We start from the raw sequence: 19,574 nt of genomic DNA, 5'->3' as shown, positions 1-19,574 counted from the left end.
CTGCCACATTTGAATACACAGAACTTAAAGATCCACCCAAGAAAAACTTAGAATGAGTGTGGGAAAGAAAAGGTGAAGACTGGTGGCTCCTGAACAGCTAGACCTAAAAGACCAGTTATGTATTATCTTGGCCAAGAAGGTGCTAAAGGAGAAATGACTGACTTCAAGTAGACTATGTAGGAAACCATCCCAGGGTTCCTGGAAACAATGTCCTCAACCCAAAAGATTTTCCCCAACAACCAGCACAGAGTAGACAATATACACTTCCTGAATGGATAAATGAATTATGAAAGTAAAGGGAAATTAAATTATTAATGGAATAAAATATAATCAGTTTTTTCAGTAAGTTTTTTACTTTTCAAAATCTAGAATACATGCTGAGCATGGTGGCACACACTTGTAATCCCCGTGCTTAGGAGGTGGAGACAGGAGGATCACGCAGGTTTGAAGCCAGCCTAGCTGGCTTAGGAGACCCTGTTTCCAAATAAAATATAAAAATAGGTCTGGGAGTATAGCCCAGAGAGGTAGAAAGGTTCCATCCCCAGGACCACCAAGAAAAGAAATCTAGAATATAAGGTTATTAAGCATTAATGACTACCTAGACAAAAGCAACATTAAGATGAAAATTAAATGTGCTCTTTAAATTTAATTCAATAAAAGGCTTTTGAGAACTTACTATGTCCCCAAGGCTGCCCATGGAGAAAGCAAGAGGATACCTTACAGGATACTAAGGTAAACTGGTGGTGGTCCCTGCCATCCAGATGACCATCTGGTGACAGTCCCTTGAGGAGGTAAAGCAGCAATCTATCTTTCATGATGAAAGGAACAGCTTCCACCCAACACTCTCCCCATTACCCCTAACAGGGCCTTAAATTACACCATGACAGATTAATTCTTTCAGGTCCTGAAGGTTAATTGAATCTCTTAGCAAAGGTCAAATACTCTTGTGATGAGTATCTTCTTATGCCATTATCACCTGAGATTGGACTCAAGCATTAGATCACAGTTGGCAGAGAGCATACTAGACAGTTAGAATGGAACAGCAATGGAGGAAGAGATTTCAAGACAGAAGAAGTGGAGAAAGGAGGCATAAGAGCATCTTTAATTCACTTAATTTGCTACTTCCTCAGTTTTCCCATGTCCTAACCTAGCAAGAGTAGCATAGAAAGTTCCTAGAAGACTGAACCAGTATCTTCCCACAGATTTTCTAAAGTGCCATTCAGGTCCTCATAGTTGGTTTCTCAGCTTGACCCCTGCATTTCCTACCTGATCTCTCCTCCCTGAATCAGTGCTAATAATACCAAGCAACACTCTTTGATACTTAGTTTGGGCCAGCCAATATTCTAAGGGATTTACAAGAATTCTCTCAGTTCCACCTCACAACCATTCTGGTCCCATTGTACAGCTGAGAAAACTGAGGGTCAGAGGAATTAAGTATCTTGTTCCAATCACTCATCTTGAAATTGCAGAGCTGAGATTTGAATTTACTTATGTCTGCACCAGAAGCCAAATGCTTAAACTCAGCACTGTAAGGCCCTGAGGTTTAAATCATTACAAAAGCCCTATTAGGTTGACTCAAGAAGCAATTGTCTTACCCTAAACTTAATTCAAGGTCCAGTTCAACTCTGAGTACTTGGTCTTTAGCCTAGTGCCCTCATAATAAAATCTACATCATAGGGCTTGTGTGAAGAATCAGATGAGTTAATGAAGAAAAGTTTGGCACAGAGTAAGTAGTCTATAAATAGTAGCTACCAGCAACAAACCCCTTGCCATGTGCACCTGCTGTCTGGTGATGTTCCTGTTGGTCTCTAGGGGCTGCTCAAGCCTCTACTTCCTGCCTATGGCCACATCTAGTTGACAATGGTCCTCAATCTGACTATGCATTCCGATCTCCTAGGGATAAGGAGATTTAGTGTATGTTTATATTTAGATATATACAGGCACATGTCTGTGTGTATATATACACATATGTACAGGAGCCTGGACATCTAATTTTTTAAAGTTTCCCAAGTGCCTTTAATACACAGTGAGGTTGAAAGCCATTTCAAATAAAAGACTGCTGAAAAGACCCAAGGCCATGGACATTTTGGAGGTGATGCAGCTACCAAATGGGTGTTTGTCTTAGTCAACATTCCCACTGCTAAATCCAATAGAACTGACCACACAACTTGGAGGAAGGGAAATTTGTTTGCTCAATTTTTTGGAGATTTCAGGTTTACTCCATGTGAAACCAGGTGTACTGATCCCAGGACAGGGCACTGGGAAGCAGAGAGAGGGAGAGAGGAAGGATATGCTCTGATTTCATGGAGGCCAGAAGCAAATCAGAGTGACAAAACTAACAATAGGATTCAAAGTCAAACGCAACTTCTAAGGCCACATGCCCAGGGAAAGACCTGCTCCAGCCATATTCCAGCAGTCTAGGTTTCCACCTAGAAAATCCATTATAATGGACTTACATACTGATGACATTTTAGCCCTCATAACTTAACTACACCAACTCATAACTTTAAAACATGAAGCCAGGCATGGTGGCAAACACTTGTAATCCCAGCATTTTGGAGGCTGAGACAGGATTATGTGGTTTGCAGACAGCCTCAGCTACTTAGTGAGGCCCTTTGCAACTCACTGAGACACTGTTTCAAAATAAAGAATAAAAAGTACTAAAAAATATGGCTAGGTAGGGATGGAGCTCAGAGGTTGAATGCCCCTTGGTTCCATCCTCAGTACTGGGGAAAAAAAAAAAAAACACGAGCTCATGAGCTCTTCAGGAGACAATCTACATCTTACTATATCAATATTTAAATAGAGAAGTTAAGGGCTTCATGACAATCAAGGGAAGCAGCACCTACCAGTCCTGTTGACACACAATCTCCACTGCCTTAAAAACAGCATTCAACAAAGCCAGAAAATACTATCAGTAGAGGAATAAAACTATACATACAAGGCTGCAGGGGAAAAAAAGGTTAGAAGACCAATCAGAGAGCAAAAAAGAAACCCACCGGCCTTGAGGCCGCGGGCACCACAGCAGCGCCATCTTACCTCACTGCACCGGACTCCAGAGACAAACAGGAAGACAACCAAGGACTTGAAGCGAACAACTTCAGATCATCGGGGTAGAAAGCCATCAGCTCTTCCTGCACAAGCACCTGTCGAGCTCACTCTCCAGGGATCTGGAGCGGTGCTCAACAACAGATAAGAAACCCTCCCGCCTTGCGGCTGCAGGCACCACAATGACACCATCTTGCCTCGCTCCACCCAGCTCCAGGAACAAACAGGAAAACAACCAAGGACCTGAAGTAAGCAGCTGCAGATCATCAGTACTGTAAGCCATCGGTTCCACCTGCGCAAACTCCTGCTACAACTTCCAGCAGCTACAGCTGAGCTCACCACGCCCTCCAGAGATCCAGACCAGCTCCCAAGCAGAACATAAGTGTAGCCTTGGTACCAGGACGAGAATGCCCAGCACAGAACCCCCAGGGACTCGCACAGCCTTGATAAACTCCCTGGGTCTTATATTTGTGGTTCAACTCAGTGAAGATGGAGGTGGAGTCTACAATTTGCAGCAATGTGGCCAAGCTTACCACACCCTCCAGAGCAGAGCTGCATTAAACAATACTATAAGTGAAACCATGCCCAGCGTGGTGCCCCCAGGAACTGGGGCAGCCGCAATAAACTTTCTGGGTCTGAGACTTTGGGTTCAACCTGGAGAAGGTGGGGATGGAGTCTGCTGTTAGACATAGCAGAGGCTTATACAGACTCTGGCTCTGCATCAGTGAAAAGTGTGGGAGGAGACCTTCGCTTAACACTAGACCCAACTAGCAAGATCTCTGGGATCACCAGATACAACCCAATCATGGTGAATGGGGAGAAGTCAGACCAACCCAGCTTTAGCTATGGAGAATAGAGACTCTTACATTGAGTTTGGTCTCAGAAGCATCTACCACCTATGGAGGCAGGGAGAGACCGAGACTCCACATTTGTGGAAAGTGTGGAGGGTGACTTGCACTTAACACTAGATCCAGCCCCATTGATACCAGCCATCTGCATAGACTGAGATGGACTCAGAGAACCAGGCTTGCAGTAGGAAAGGTGCTGGTGGCACTTCATGTCTGCAGAGAGAGACTGCATAGGCCCAGTCTGCTGAATAGTTATATATTTGTAGAGTTGCATTAATTTGTTGTTGGTGTTGTTTTGGGTTTTTTTCTTTTTGTGTGTGTGTGTATATATGCTTTTTTTTAACCCTCTCCCTAAACCCTCTCCCAAGTTTCTTTCCCTGTACATACCTACTCTCTTCTCTCCATCCCCTTTTTTTTCTTTTTTCCTCTCTTTTTTGTGTCTTGTATTAAATCCATTTCATATCACTATACTAAAAACTCTACATTTAGCTGGGCGTTGTGGTGCACACTTGTAATCCTAGCATTTGGGAGGCTGAGACAGGAGGATCCAGGTTCACAGACAGCCTCAGCTGTTTAGTGAGGCTCTCTGCAACTCAGTGAGACCATTTTAAAATAAAGACTAAAAAATAGAGCTAGGATTGTAACTCAGAGGTAGAATATCCCTGTGTTCCATTCCCAGTACCACAAAAAAACCTCTACATTTGTTTCTAGATTGATTACCACTACATATTTACTATCACTAATTTCTATTCTATACTACCTTACAAAACTCATACTCTCATTCTATTTAATCCTGTCTGTGGCTTTACCCTATTCTTGCATTTACAACTTCATTTCCCTCTTCACTCAACCTTCACTATTGAATGCAACACAATTTGCTCTTGGATATACCAGCTGAAATGTAAAGACTTAGAGAAATCTATCAAAAGCAACAGATACAGACTTCTGAAATCATGAGAAGGAAGAATAACAAGGTAACAATGAGCTCCCACAACACAACAATAACAGACCCTGACAAAACAGAATTGCAGAGATCTCCAGAAGGTCAAATCAGGAACGTTACTGTAGAGATAATACAGGACTTCCAAAAATAATTTAGAGTCTGAAAGAAATAAAGGATACAATAATTGAAGTGAAGGCATCAATTCAAACTATAAACAATCAATTAGACCACATGGAGAATAGAATCATGCTCCTAGAAGATGATCACTCCAAAAATGAAAATATAGTATATAACTTAGAAAAAATAATTTGACAGCATGAATTGGACATTAAAGAAATATGGACCCATTTTAAAAGAGCTAACCTAATAATAATTGGCAAAGAAGAGGGAAAAGAGAGTGAAACCAAAGGTATCAACAATTTTTTCAAAGAAGTATTATCAGAAAATTTTCCAAACATAGAACAAGAGCTCAATACACAGGTACAGGAAACTTATAGAACCCTCTTTAGCCAAGATCAGAGTAAAGGTTCCCCACACCACATAATAGTCAAATTGACCAATGTAGAAGCCAATGAGAGAATAATAAAGGCAACAAAAACAAAAGGCCAAGTGACATTTAGAGACAAACCAATTAGAATCACTCCAGACTTTCCAAACCAAGTCATGAAAGCCAGAAGGGCCTGGAGTAGCATATTCCAAACTCTGAAAGAAAACAACTTGCAGCCAAAAATTTTCTACCCAGCAAAACTATCTCTCAAATTAGACAGGAAAATAAAAATCTTCCATGACAAACAAAAACTGAAGGAATTTCTATCTTCCAAACCAGCACTAGAGAAAGTACTCAAAGTGATTAACTGCAAAAAAGAAATAAGTAATACACACCAGAACCAACATCCATCCATCTAACAACTAAGCAAAGGAGAACAAACACTACCTCAACCAGAATGGCAATCATTCAGGACACAAACAGCAACTGCTGGCAAGGGGGAACTCTAATACATTGTTGGTGGAATTGAAAATTAAAGCAACCACTTTGAAAAACAGGATGGAGAATCCTCAGAAAAATGGGAACAAATTTACCATTCGATCCAGCAATACCACTTCTGGGTATCTACCCAAAAGAAAGGAAACCAAACAACCAAACTAATGCATGTGTATCTATGTTCATAGCTGCCCAATTCACCATAGCCAAACTATGGAACCAGCCAAGATGTCCATCAACAGATGAATGGATTACAAAACTGTGGGATCTGTACACAATGGAATTTTACTCAGCCATTAAGAAAAACACAATTACATCATTTATAGGGAAATGTATGGAACTGGAGGACATTATGCTAAGTGAGATTAGTCAGTCACAAAAGATAAGAAATTGGATGCTCTCCCTAATATGAGGAAGCTAGGAGAAAATGATTCATAGGAAGAACTCTAGACAAAGTAGGACATTCTATAGATACGCAAATAAGGTGACCTAACTGAGGGCATGGGAGGGCAGAAGAGGGAAATTCTCTAATGTACATGATGTACATTAACAAACATATCAAAGCCAATCACTAAGCCAAACATGAGAAGGAGGGAGAGGGAGGGAATGAGGTGGGAACTGGGTAAGGGCTAATTAGGCAATGTGTACATGTATGTCTTCACCATCTCGCATCCCATTAAAATGTATGAATACAATGTACCAATATAAAAATTTTAAAAATAAAAATAAATAGCCAGGCGTGGTGGCGCATGCTTGTAATCCCCACACTTGGGAGGCAGAGACAGCAGGATCGCACAGGTTGGAAGCCAGCCTCGCTGGCTTAAGAGACCCAGTTTCCAATATATATATATATATATATATATATATATATATATATATATATATGTATAATAAGTGTCTGGGAGTGTAGCCTGGAGGTAGAGGGTTTTCATGAACCCCCGGTACCACCAATAAATAAATAAATAATACATACATAAATACATAAATACATAAAGAAAGATAGATAGATACATGAAAGAAAGAAAGAAAGAAAAAAGAAAGAAAGAAAGAAAGAAAGAAAGAAAGAAAGAAAGAAAGAAGTTAAAAGTTCTAGTGCCATGTGAGGGTGAGCTCCGATGAAGCAAACAATCCCAATGATCCTTTATTCATATATTAAGGTATCTATATCAATCTTAATATCTATGGGGAGGGGGTTGGAGCAGGCTAAGACTCAGAGACTAACACATAATCAATGTCATTTGCATGCATGTCTCTATCACCCTGAATCTCACCATGATGCTTAATTACAATGTACCAATTTAAAATGTTTTTTAAATTTTGCTACCTTCATTTTTAGCAAAACTAAAACAAGTTTTAAACTAAAAAAAAAAAAAGTTCTACTGCCCAAATGGCATAACTCCAAGTTAAAATTTTGTTTTCCAGAATCCTTTATTTTAGATTCTCCACTTTTTTAAAAACATTTTTTTTTCAGTTTATTACTAAAATCTTAGTCCTACCCTTATCCTGGCTTCTGATTTTAACCCTGCTCCCAGTGGACAAAGCCTAGATTCTCTGCTGTGAGGGCCTGATTGGTACTGAAATTTATGGCTGTTGCTGGTGTTGTCCTAAACCAGCTCAGCCGATTAGAGAAAATGTCAGTCCTCTGATGCCCTCCTTCTTCCCAACAGTTGACACACAACAGGTGCCCCACTCCTATCCAAACCAAGAGCGTAACAAGGTCTGGCTTCATCTTGTTTCAGATATACTGCTCCTTTAAGTCTCAGACTCAAACAAGATTCCTAGCAGCAGGGTCTCACCCCCACCCCCTTCAACGTACACACACACTCATACTCATTTTTAAAAAGTGAAAGAAAATACCTATTAGACTGTGCCGATAACTATCGCAGGCTGATTACATGGTCACAATTGCAAATCCTGTCTTTGCCCCACCCCACCCCCAAGGCCTTGCCCAGAGTTCAGCTGACAAAACCATTAGCCTGTCCCAGATGGGCCTTCTGGCCCATGGCAAGCAGGATTCAGATGTGCCCCTCCCAGAGCCCCCTCTCCAGATGAGACTCTTCATTCATTATTTTCTCAAACTGTGGAAGACCCATGGAGAAAAAACATACTCACCACCCTCCCCCTACCCTGAGTTGGAAATCTAAGCAGTCGATTATCTGGGTGAAAATAAAAGCCTTCATCTTTTTTATTCTTAAGGGGTGAAATTTCTCTATCTCCTCACACGTTTGTCACTCAAAAGGGGCTGAGCACATACTCACCAAATTTGGCAGCATTTCACTCTGAGACAGAAAACAAACATGATAAATTTCTCCTCCAGAGATAATTTTGATGATGTGTATAGGCCACTGAAAATGAGGATGTTATGACTTTAGTGCTGTGATAATATATGGCAGTAATTATATTAACAAGGGAAATTACATCCCTCTTCAGCAATTTCGGCTCCTACCACCCACATGAATAGTGGGCAGCAGCAAAAATGCTGAAATGGTGCTAGTATAATAGGGGGAACAATATTTGCTGAATTTAGAACCTACTTTAATCACTCTTTAAAAATGTATTGAGTTCCTGCTACACACCAGGTACCATGTGAATACTGCAGGGATGAAGCAGACAGGCCCCCCAACCTTACAATGCTTACTATGTAATAACAGAAATGACACACACACAAATCTTTGTTATGCTACACAGAGACTGAGACGTGATCAGTGGAGAGGTACAGACAGACTACGATGAAGATTAAAAACAGGAAGTTATCATTTCTACATGAAGCTATAGTGCAACTCTGGCTCGCCCAGAAAGCAATCAGGCACCCAGGAGGTGATGAGTAAGTAGCACTCCACAGTTTTCCAGCTTCAAGTGAAGCTGCAGACAATTAACGCTGGAAATTCTGCCCATTGACCCCACCCCAGAGAATATCCCCCAGAATGCTCCATAGCTGAGTGGCCATAAAGGCAAATCTCATATTCCACAGCTGTAGAAATCCTTCTGAGAATTCTTCTGCCAAGAATTTATAAATGTGTGGATTAATGAACTAGGAATTGGGATTAAATGCATAAACAAAACCCCATAATTTGTTTTGAAGTTTATGGGGAATCGATTTGAGATACATATTCTGTCCAGTGTGTGTGTGTGTGTGTGTGTGTGTGTGTGTGTGTGTGTGTGTGTACATGCTAGTACTGGCCTTGAACTTGTGATTCTCCTGCCTCAGCCTCTAAAATAACTGGGATTACAGGAGTGTGGCACCATGTCTAGCTGGCTCTGGTTACTCCTATCAACTTGATCAGCTTTTGTTTTGTTCCACTCATGTGCAATAAAGTTTAAGAAAATTCAAGAGAAATAAGACACAGGCCAGACCTCAGAGGGGCCAGGAATCTCACAATGGAGAGGAAGATGTGTACAAAATAATCATAAAGATAATTGACTCTTTTATCAACATGTTCTGGTGGAAAGAGTATTGGGTTTGCAGTCAGAGAATTGGGCTACATCCCTACTTTGTAGCCTACCAGTTCTGTGACATAAAAAAGAATTAATTCATTCTCTTTCTCTTTCTCTCTCCCACCCGCTTCCCTCCCTCCCTCCCTCTCGATTAACAACTTTTATCTGTAAGGTATTCAAATCACAGGGCTACTGAAAAGATTAAATGATAGAACATTATGAAAGCATTTTGTATAATCTACGAATGTATAGTGCATCTGTTGAATAAGTCAGAAAGTGGGATTGTCATAAGCAATTATAAATAAAACATAAAGTTATCCTCAGAGAAAGAGATCATCTTGGAGTTGGCGGGACTGGGAAGGCTTCATAAGGAATATGTTATTTGAAGAGGACCTCAGAAAAGAGCTAAAGATATTTTAGTGTGTGGTCCACCTTGGCTTGGGGGATAAAATTGAGCAGGGCTGTGCTGAGATATATCACTAGAGTTTTAGAATGCTAAATGTTTTAAGTGATAAGATATTTGGCTGACTGATTCTCTCCAGGCAAATCAGCCATTTAACACATAGAGACCCTCAGATGCCAAACCATGTTCTTCTAGAACATAGAAAATGGAATGCTGCAAAAGGCTAGAGTAAACCAGGTGTGGTGTCACATGCCTTTAATTTCAGTACTTGAGAGGCTGAGAAAGAAGGACCACAAGTTTGAGGCCAGCCTCAGCAACTTAGTGAGACTGTTTCAAAATAAAATTAAAATAAAGCCGGACGTGGTGGCGCACGCTTGTAATCCCAGCATTTGGGAGGCTGAGTCCAGAGGATCACAGTTCACAGACAGCCTCAGCTACTTAATAAGGCTCTTTGAAACTCAGTGAGACCCTGTTTCAAAATAAAGAATAAAAAATAGGGCAGGAGGTTAGCTCGGAGGTCAAATGCCTCTGGGTTCCATCCCCAGACTCGGAAAAAACAAACAAACAAAAAACAAATTTAAAATAGGGCTGGGGGTATAGCTCAAAGGTAAAAATGCCCCTGTGTTCAATACCTAGTACCAAAAAGTAAATTAAAAGGTTAGACTAACATTTATACCATATTTTTTAATTCAAATGAAGGAAAAATGTTTCAAATAAATATTGATATAAAGATTCTATAATACATTGAGAAGCAGATCAGAAAGAAATAAAACATCATACATAATCAAATGGATTTGGCTCTGGAACTATAAAATCTATTTATAAAATTCACTTTATTCAAAGAGATCAAAAGAAAAGCATGACCATCTCCATGGGTGCTAAAAACTCCTTTGATAAAATGTAATCTCTAGTCCTTATTTTAAAAGAAAAAATTATAAAACATTAATAGATACCTCATTAATATAATAAATACATAAACACATATACCAATCCAAAAGATAATATCACAATCAACAGAAAAATACTAGATTTCCCCTAAAGTTACAAACAAGTTCACTTGTGCTGGAATTTTTTTTTTTTTTTTTTTTTTTTTTTTTTTTTTTTGCTGGAACAACTAGCCAACCAATGCAATTAGGTAACTGAAATAAATGACAGATTTAAAATTATAAAATTATCGTGATTCACAAATAAAATTATTGCCTAGGAGCCCAAGAAAATCAATGGACTCTTATAAACACTGAGAGAATTCAATAAGGTAGTGCTAAAAATTAATATCAGAAATCAATAGCCTTTATACATACTTATAACAATGAGAAGAAATGATGGAATAAAATACCATTATTTACAAAAGTAAATTACATGCATGAACCTTATAAGAAGTGCACAGGAGCATTTCTTTAAAGAGTCCCAAGCCAGGTGTGATGGTCCACACCTGTAATCCAGTACTTAGAAAGTCTGAAATAGTCAGTTTGAGCCTCAGCAACTTAGCAAGACCCTGTTTCAGTCGGGCGTGGTGGCGCACGCTTGTAATCCCCGCGCTTGGGAGGCGGAGACAGGAGGATCGCGTTGGTTCGGAGCCAGCCTCGCTGGTTTAAGAGACCCTGTTTCCAAATTTTAAAAAATATATAAAATAGGTCTGGGAGTGTAGCCCGGAGATAGAAGGGCTTCCAGGAACCCCAGTACCACCAAAAAAAAAAAAAAAAAAAAGACCCTGTTTCAAATTAAAAAAAAAAAAATAGGGCTAGGGATGTAGTTCAGAGGTAGAATGCCCCTAGGTTCAAACTCCTGTACCAAAAATCTACCCAGAAGATTGTTTTAAAATAAAATAATTTAGCCGGGTTTGGTGGCGCAAGTTTGTAATCCCAGCATTCGGGAGGCTGAGACCAGAGGATCGTGGTTCACAGACACCTTCAGCTACTTAGTGAGGCCCTCTGCAACTCAGTGAGACCCGGTTTCAAAATAAAGAATAAAAAACAGGGCAGGGGATGTAGCTCAGAGGTAGAATGCCCCTGAGTTCCATCCCCAGACCCGCAAAAACAATAAGTAAAATAAAATAAAGTTCAGAAGGAAAAAAATGGAGAATAGTAGAAAACTCTGGAAAATAAGGTAAATTATGGTATGGGATTAGCCCTATCAAATAGTAAAATGTAAAATATAGCCATAAGAATTAATAGCATAGTATAAACACATATATGTGCAAATAAATAAAATGAAGAGATTAGAAAACTCTGAAAAACACCCAAATGCATATTAAAATGTACGTACATTAAAGATTATATATATATACACATATATATTGGTGGTTCTGGGGTTCCTGGAAACCCTTCTACCTCCGGGCTACACCTCCAGAACTATTTTTTAAATGCTTTTTTATTTGGAAACAGGGTCTCTTAAGCCAGCAAGGCTGGCTTCGACCTGCGCGATCCTCCTGTCTCTGCCTCCCAAGCGCAGGGATTACAAGCGTGCGCCACCACGCCCAGCTATTAAAGATATTTTAGCTGTGTATGTGGTTTAGTGGTAGAGTGCTTGCTAGTATGAGTTACCCCCTAGGTTCAAGCTCTAACACAGCAAGAGGAGAAGGAGGTGGAGGAGAAGGAGGAAGAGGAGCAGGAAGAAGAGGAGGAGGAGGAGGAGGATGAGCAGGAGGAAGAAGAGGAGGGAGCAGGAGAAAGAGGAGGAGGAGGAAGAGGAGGAGGAGGAGGAAGAGGAGGAAGAGGAGGAGGAGGAGGAGGAAGAGGAAGAAGAAGAGGAGGAGGAGGAAGAGGAGGAGGAGAAGGAGGAGGAGGAAGAGGAGGAGGAGGAGGAGGAAGAGGAAGAAGAAGAGGAGGAGGAGGAGGAGGAGGAGGAAGAGGAGGAGGAGAAGAAGGAGGAGGAGGAAGAGGAGGAGGAAGAGGAGGAGGAGAAGAAGGAGGAGGAGGAAGAGGAGGAGGAGGAGGAGGAAGAGGAGGAGGGAGGAGGAGGAGGAAGACGAGGAGGAGAGGGAGGAGGAGGAAGAGGAGCAGGAGGAAGAGGAGGAGGAGGAGGAGGAGGAAGAGGAGCAGGAGGAAGAGGAGGAGGAGAAGGGAGGAGGAGGAAGAGGAGGAGGAGGAGAAGGAGGAGGAGGAGAAAGAGGAGGAGGGAGGAGGGAGGAGGAGGAGGAAGAGGAGGAAGAGGAGGAGGAGAAGGAGGAGGAGGAGAAAGAGGAGGAGGAGGAGGAGGAGAAGGAGGAGGAAAAGCAGTATTATCAGTGAAAAAAGATAAAATATTCAGTAAATACTATCAAGATGATGGAATATCCACCATAGAAAACTACATTTGATGCCTACCTCACAATATTCCCAAAACTACATTCTAAATTCTGCATTCTAAATCATTTAAAAGTTAAAAAATAAAACCCTTAAGAGAAGTACTGGAAGACAGGTATGGTGGTATATACCTATAATCCCAGTAGTTGGGAGGCTGAGACAGGGGAATCACAGATTTGAGAGGAGCCTTTGCAATAGTGAGACTCTCAGCAATTTAGTGAGACTTTGTTTGAAAATAAAAAATAAAAAAGGGTTGGGGAGTAGCTCAGAGGTAGAATGCCCATGGGTACAATCCCCAGCAAAACACACACACATACACACACACACACACACACACACAGTCACACAGTAAGGAGAAATTTTATTGTCATTTTTTGGGGGGTGGTACTGGGGTTCCTGGAAGCCCTTCTACCTTCGGGCTACACTCCCAGACCTATTTTTATATTTTTTATTTGGAAACAGGGTCTCTTAAGCCAGCGCGGCTGGCTTCGAACCAGCACGATCCTCCTGTCTCTGCCTCCCAAGTGCGGGGATTACAAGTGTGCACCACCACACCCAGCCTTGTAATTTTTATTATATAACTATTATTCTTTTTTTTAATTTTATTTTATTGGTGCACTGTATTCATACATCATAGTGGCATACACACTTTTGTAGACATACATGCACACATTGCCCAGTCAGCCCCCACCCGATCCCCACCCCATTCTCTCCCCATCCCTCCCTTCCATGCTTGGCTTAGTGGTTGACATCTAGTATTATAGCAATTTATCCAAACTTAAAAATGATAATCTCACATAACAGTTTCATTTGTCTGATACCAAGCTTTTGATGACTTAAAGATAACATTTCAATATTTCTTTTTACTTTCTTTCTTACCAGAGAATATTTTTTTCTATTTTTTTTGGTGAAACTATCATATATTTATATATTTATTTTTCAGAAAAAAAAACCTATCCTAATATGGAATATGGACTCTAGATACCCACAACGTTCTTGAAAAAGAACAAAGCTAGAAGATATATATTTTGATTTCAAACCATATAAAGCTACAATAATTGAAACAGTGTAGTACTGTTCTAAAGGCAGATATATAAACCATTGGAGTTAAATACAAGCCTAGAGCTAAACTCTTCCCTATATTGTCAAGTTATTTTTGACAAGGTTTCCACGAACATTTGGTGGTGGAAATAATAATCTTTTAACTAAATATTGTTGAAAAATAACAATTACATGGAAAAGAATAAAATTGGACCCTTACCTAGTCCCATATACAAATATTAACTCAAATTAGATAAAAGACCTAAATATAAATCTTAAGACTATAAACTTTTAGGAGAAAATCTGGGTCATAAAACCTCACAACATTGAAATTGGCAGTGATTTCTTGGATATGATTTCAATGGCACAGGCAACAGAAGAGTATACAAACTCCCTAAAAAATAAAAAAAATATATTGTATATCCAAAGACAATGTAAACAGAGTTAAAAGTTACTAATAGAATGGGATAAAATATTTCCAAATGCTATATCTGAAGGTATATTAATATTCCAACTAGAAATCCTAAAAATTAACAACAAAAGGCAAACAATACCATTTAGAGATAGGTAAAAGACTAACATAAATAATGAATCTCCACAGATAACCAATCTTAGTTGTCTGTTGGATGGAAAATCTTATTTCTCTGGTTCTGGTGTGTGTTACCTATTTCTTCTTTGTAGTTAATCTCTTTGAGTATTTTCTCTAGTGCTGGTTTTGAAGACATAAATTCCTTCAGTTTCTGTTTGTCATGGAAGCTTCTTATTTCTCCATCTAATTTGATAGAAAGTTTTGCTGGGTAGGAAATTTTTGGCTGGAAGTTGTTTTCTTTCAGAGTTTGGAATATGTTACTCCAAGCCCTTCTGGCTCTCATGACTTGGTTTGGGAAGTCTGGAGTGATTCTAATTGGTTTGCCTCCGAATGTCACTTGGCCCTTTGTTTTTGTTGCCTTTAAGATTCTCTGCTTGGCTTCCACATTGGTCATTTTGACAATTATGTGGCGTGGGGATCCTCTTCTCCGATCCTGTCTAAAGGGAGTTCTATAAGTTTCCTGGACCTGTGTATCAACCTCTTGCTCTATGTTTGGAAATTTTTCTGCTATTCCTTCCTTGAAGAGATTGTTGATCCCTTTGGTTTCACTTTCTTTTCCCTCCTCTATTCCAATTATTCTTAGGTTAGCTCTCTTAAAATGGGCCCATATTTCTTCAATATCAGATTCCTGCTGTCAGATATTTTTTTCTAGATTAGAAACTGTTCATTTTTGGATTGATCATCTTCTAAAAGCGAGATTCTGTTCTCCATGTGGTCTAATCGGTTGTCTGTGCTTTGAATTGAGGCCTTTACTTCATTAATTGCATCCTTTATCTCTTTTTGACTCTCTCTGAGTTCTTTTCGAAGCACCCCTATTATTTCTACAGTTATTTTCCTGATTTGATCTTCTAGAAATCTCTGATTTTCTGTTTTATCGGGTTCTGATGTTGTGGGGTTGTGGGCGTTCATTGCTCTAGTATTATTCCTCTTTCCCATGATTTCAGAAGTTTGTGCCTTCTCTGGGTTCTTCCCTTGGGTCACTATGACTTCACTTAAGGTGTTCTGGATCTCGAGTCAGTAGTATCTCAGACCCCACTACTCCTTTACTGGGTTGTATCACAGAGTCTCCGACCCAGAGAGTCGATAGAGGCTGCTTTAGACTGTGGGGGGTGCCAGGTTGCACGTTCTCTTATGGTGTGATATCTCTGCCACCGCCACTCCCCCACTGGGTCAAGTCCCAGGGAGTACAGTACTGGGATTTCTCCTCTGTGGCCCGCAATTTGACTCACTGTTCTTGAGTACGCAGATGTAGCCGTACTGAACTTGGTGAATTCACTGCTGCTGCCGCCGGTGGCAATATGGCTCCGCTGCCACGCCCTCGGCCGTGAGGCTGGCGTATTTCTTCTTGGTTTTGATTTCCACTCTGAATCCCTGCAGCGTGTGCTGAGCTCAGCCACTGGGAGCTTTAGATGTTCCTTCACCGAGAAATCCCGCCTGGCTGTTCCGCAGTGGCTCACCTCGGCTTGCTGTAGCCGTCCGGTGAAATCACCGCTGCCGCCGGCAGTATGGCGCTGCTGCCGCATCCTCGGGGGTGAGGCTGGTGTATTTCCTCTGTGGCTCTGAGCTCTGTTCTCAGTTCACTTTCTCTCTGGAGCCTGGTGATTTTTTTGTTTCTCTGGTGATGGTGTTTTCTGGCTATGAAAGGCACTGATTTTGTGGTAATGGAGATTGGTTGTTAGCGGGGCTCTTAAGCCCCGCTTTTCTCGGTCGCCATCTTCCCGGAAGTCACTATTATTCTTTTAAAACCTCAAAAGTAAAAATAAATATTAATTAATTTGACTACATGAGAATATTTTAAATCTCTTTAAGAACAAAAATAAAGTAAAAAGAAAATGACCTATGGGGGAGAACTTTTATAACTCATAAGAAAAGGATATTTTCTAATATATGAAAAGTATATACAAGTAAATAAGCAAAAGATTAATAATCCAATATAAAAATGGTCAAAATACATGGTTTACTACACAGAAAACATAAAAATCAAAGACATCAAAACTATTTACCTTATTCATGATAAAACATATGTAAACCCAACTAAAACTAGTTATCTTTCTGCACCTGAAGAATTGACAAAGATCTGGAATGTTTGATAAAACACTATTGACAAGGACATAAATGACAACCTTTTCTCCTACATTTCTGGTGAAACCAGAAGTTGCTACAAACACTAACAAGCAATTTGGTGACATCCAGCAAAAATTTAAGTATCTATATAGCCAGATGTGGTGGCACATGCTTGTAATCCCAGTACTTAGGAGGCTGAGACAGGAGGATCGCAGGTTGGCAGCCAGCCTCAGCTACTTAGTGAGGCCCTCCACAACTTAATGAGATTCTGTTTCAAAATAAAGAATAAAATAGGGCTGGGAGTATAGCTCAGAGGTAAAATGTCCCTAGGCTCCATCCCCAGTACCGTACACACACACAAATTTAAAAATCTATACACTTACATTGTTTTAAAGAATTGGGCCTGCAGACACTTTAAATAAAAATGTATATGTTCACTGAGTCACTATGAGTCCTGTCACATGGTCAGTTATTATTTATATAAAAGCATAACTTCATGTACAGTTTTTCATTTCATGTGGTAGAAATATAGTTTTCAAGGTAAAGGGATGGAATTAACAGCTTGTGAACTTGACTTATAAGTCAAAAATTAGACATCCCCAGTATGGGCCATTTGTATTCTTGCCCTTAGCGCCACCATTCTTACAGCAAGGTCTGAACACAGCCCTGTATGTAATTTTAAAAATAATAATTATACCAAATACTAAATATCATTAACATGGCACTGGTTGAATACACTAGGTGTGCAATTGTTTGTCTGAATTTTGGCTGCTAAAACAATACTGTCAATTGGGTAACTTAAACAACAAACACTTAAGTCACAGTCCCGGAGCCTGGGAAGTGCAAGACGGAGGTGCAGGAGGTCTGAGGTCTGCTGAGGGCCCTCTCCCTGGGTTACAGGTGGTCTTCTGCTAGCAGCCTCCCATTGCAAGGACCCAGAGAGAGCCAGCTCTCACATCTCTTCTTATAAGGGCACTAATCCCATTCATGAGGGCCCCACCCTCATGGCCTAATGCCTCACAATGGCCACCTTCCTATTATTACATTGAAGGTTAGGATTTCAACACATGAATTTCATGGGGACACAAGTATTCAATGCACAACCTATTTTGAAGGATGTAGGTGTATTTATGGGTGGGTAGGTAGGTGTACATAACCTCTAGAATGATGCCCATGAAACATCTTACTTCACAGGGGCAACAGTTGCCTTGAACATAGCAGATGCAATAAATAAGCGTGTACAATGACTCAATTAATCATCAACCTAAGGGAAAAACTAGCTGAGGAGCATTTTAATACCCTCTGGTATACATTGGACTTTAAACCAGCTACGTATTTTCCTAGTTCATAATAGGGAGAGATTCAATGACTGGTATATTTTAACATTTCAAATGTATTTTAATGGTTGTTGCAACCAAATACCATCAGACTTTCCTAACCAGAAATCCTACTATTCAATATCCCAAAATAGGAATTATCAGCAGACTCGTGGACATTGTAATATAACACTATTTTATATATGTCTGGTTTTTTATATTTAATCACATTCTATCATCTATACAGTGTGGTTCATTAAAGGTAAATAGAAAAAAATAATTATCTCTAATTTATAGTGTAAAAACCTGCTGCAATTTATACAATAGATGTTAAATTTTGTTCACATTCCAGAATCCACACAGCTGTTACAAAGACAAGCTCATAGTCAATTGTATACCTTGCTCTGGGTAGACAGCTTTGTTGTGAGACAGAAGATTCATTTTTTCACTAAATTATTGGCATCCATCAATGTCAGGCATTCACTAGAGTTGAGTTTGGAGCCAGTTCTGAATTCACGCTATGGAAAGAAAAAGAAAATATATTTGCCTTCTCTTTTGTTTATCATCTCTCATGCTTAATCATAAACCGTATCACATAATTACAGCAAAATGCAATTAGTTCTTCTAAAAAAATGCTCCTTTCTTTGCTTTTAATTTTTTAACTTTTAATCCTCTTGACTAGGCCTTTTTATCTAGAACATTTCTTAAGATTGCATGATCTCATTGGTCTTAATTCTGTAGTCTCTTCGACTCTCTCATCCTTTATGCACCGTGCTTTTGTATCCTTTTATTTCTGAGTCCTTTTCATGTTTTCCCCTTTTTGTTTTATTTCCACGGGAGCATTTATTGTCATCTTCACCTTTATTTTCAGGCCTGACCTACCAGCAAGGAAATGAAAAGGGAAAGTACCACAGCCTCCTGCAGCAGAAGTGGTAGACAGGTGCAAAAGAGGAAAGCATTTGAAGAGGAAAAGACGGGACGAGGCTCTTATTAGTATTATATTGTTTGTCTCCGTGGTGTAATACGTTGAAAGGTGAAAAATAATGACATTTACACAAGCACCTATATAAGAATGCTACTTGCCAAATATAGCAACGCTGGGGAGACAGGTTCCTTTAATTAGCATCTTGGTTCAACGTCCGAGAGACTGAGTCAGATTTCCTTTGAAGACATGAGTGAGAGGTCTAACCTGTAGGAGGCCAAACTTGACAAATTAACTCTGCTTCTAGCTCCAAACCAACTCCCTTGTAGGTGAAATTCAGAATTCTGCTTGAAGTTTGTTAATGTTGATTTAGATGAAGCAAACTCAAACTCCTTAAAGATGTCTGCTCAATAAATCAGTAGGAATGGCCACAGTATGACTCTCTGGCAGCAAGATCAACAATCAATATTAGAAATCTTGACAAATAGTTGTTCCCATCTCTGTTTAATAGGCATTTTCATGCTTCAGCACTAGCTGTTGGCTCGCCCTCTCTCCTGGTTTGATTTATCTTTCACCTGTCTGTCTTCCCACAGGCATTGCCTGACTCTCCGGTTCATCCATAATCCTACCCCAGCTAGCTCATAACCCCGAGAGCAGCTACAGATCAAAAGTGAACAATTAAAATAAGAAACGGATCTT

Source organism: Muscardinus avellanarius (genome assembly GCF_963383645.1).
Source record: "Muscardinus avellanarius genome assembly, chromosome: 11".
NCBI classification, from domain to species: Eukaryota; Metazoa; Chordata; class Mammalia; order Rodentia; family Gliridae; genus Muscardinus; species Muscardinus avellanarius.
This window is presented reverse-complemented; position numbering follows the sequence as displayed.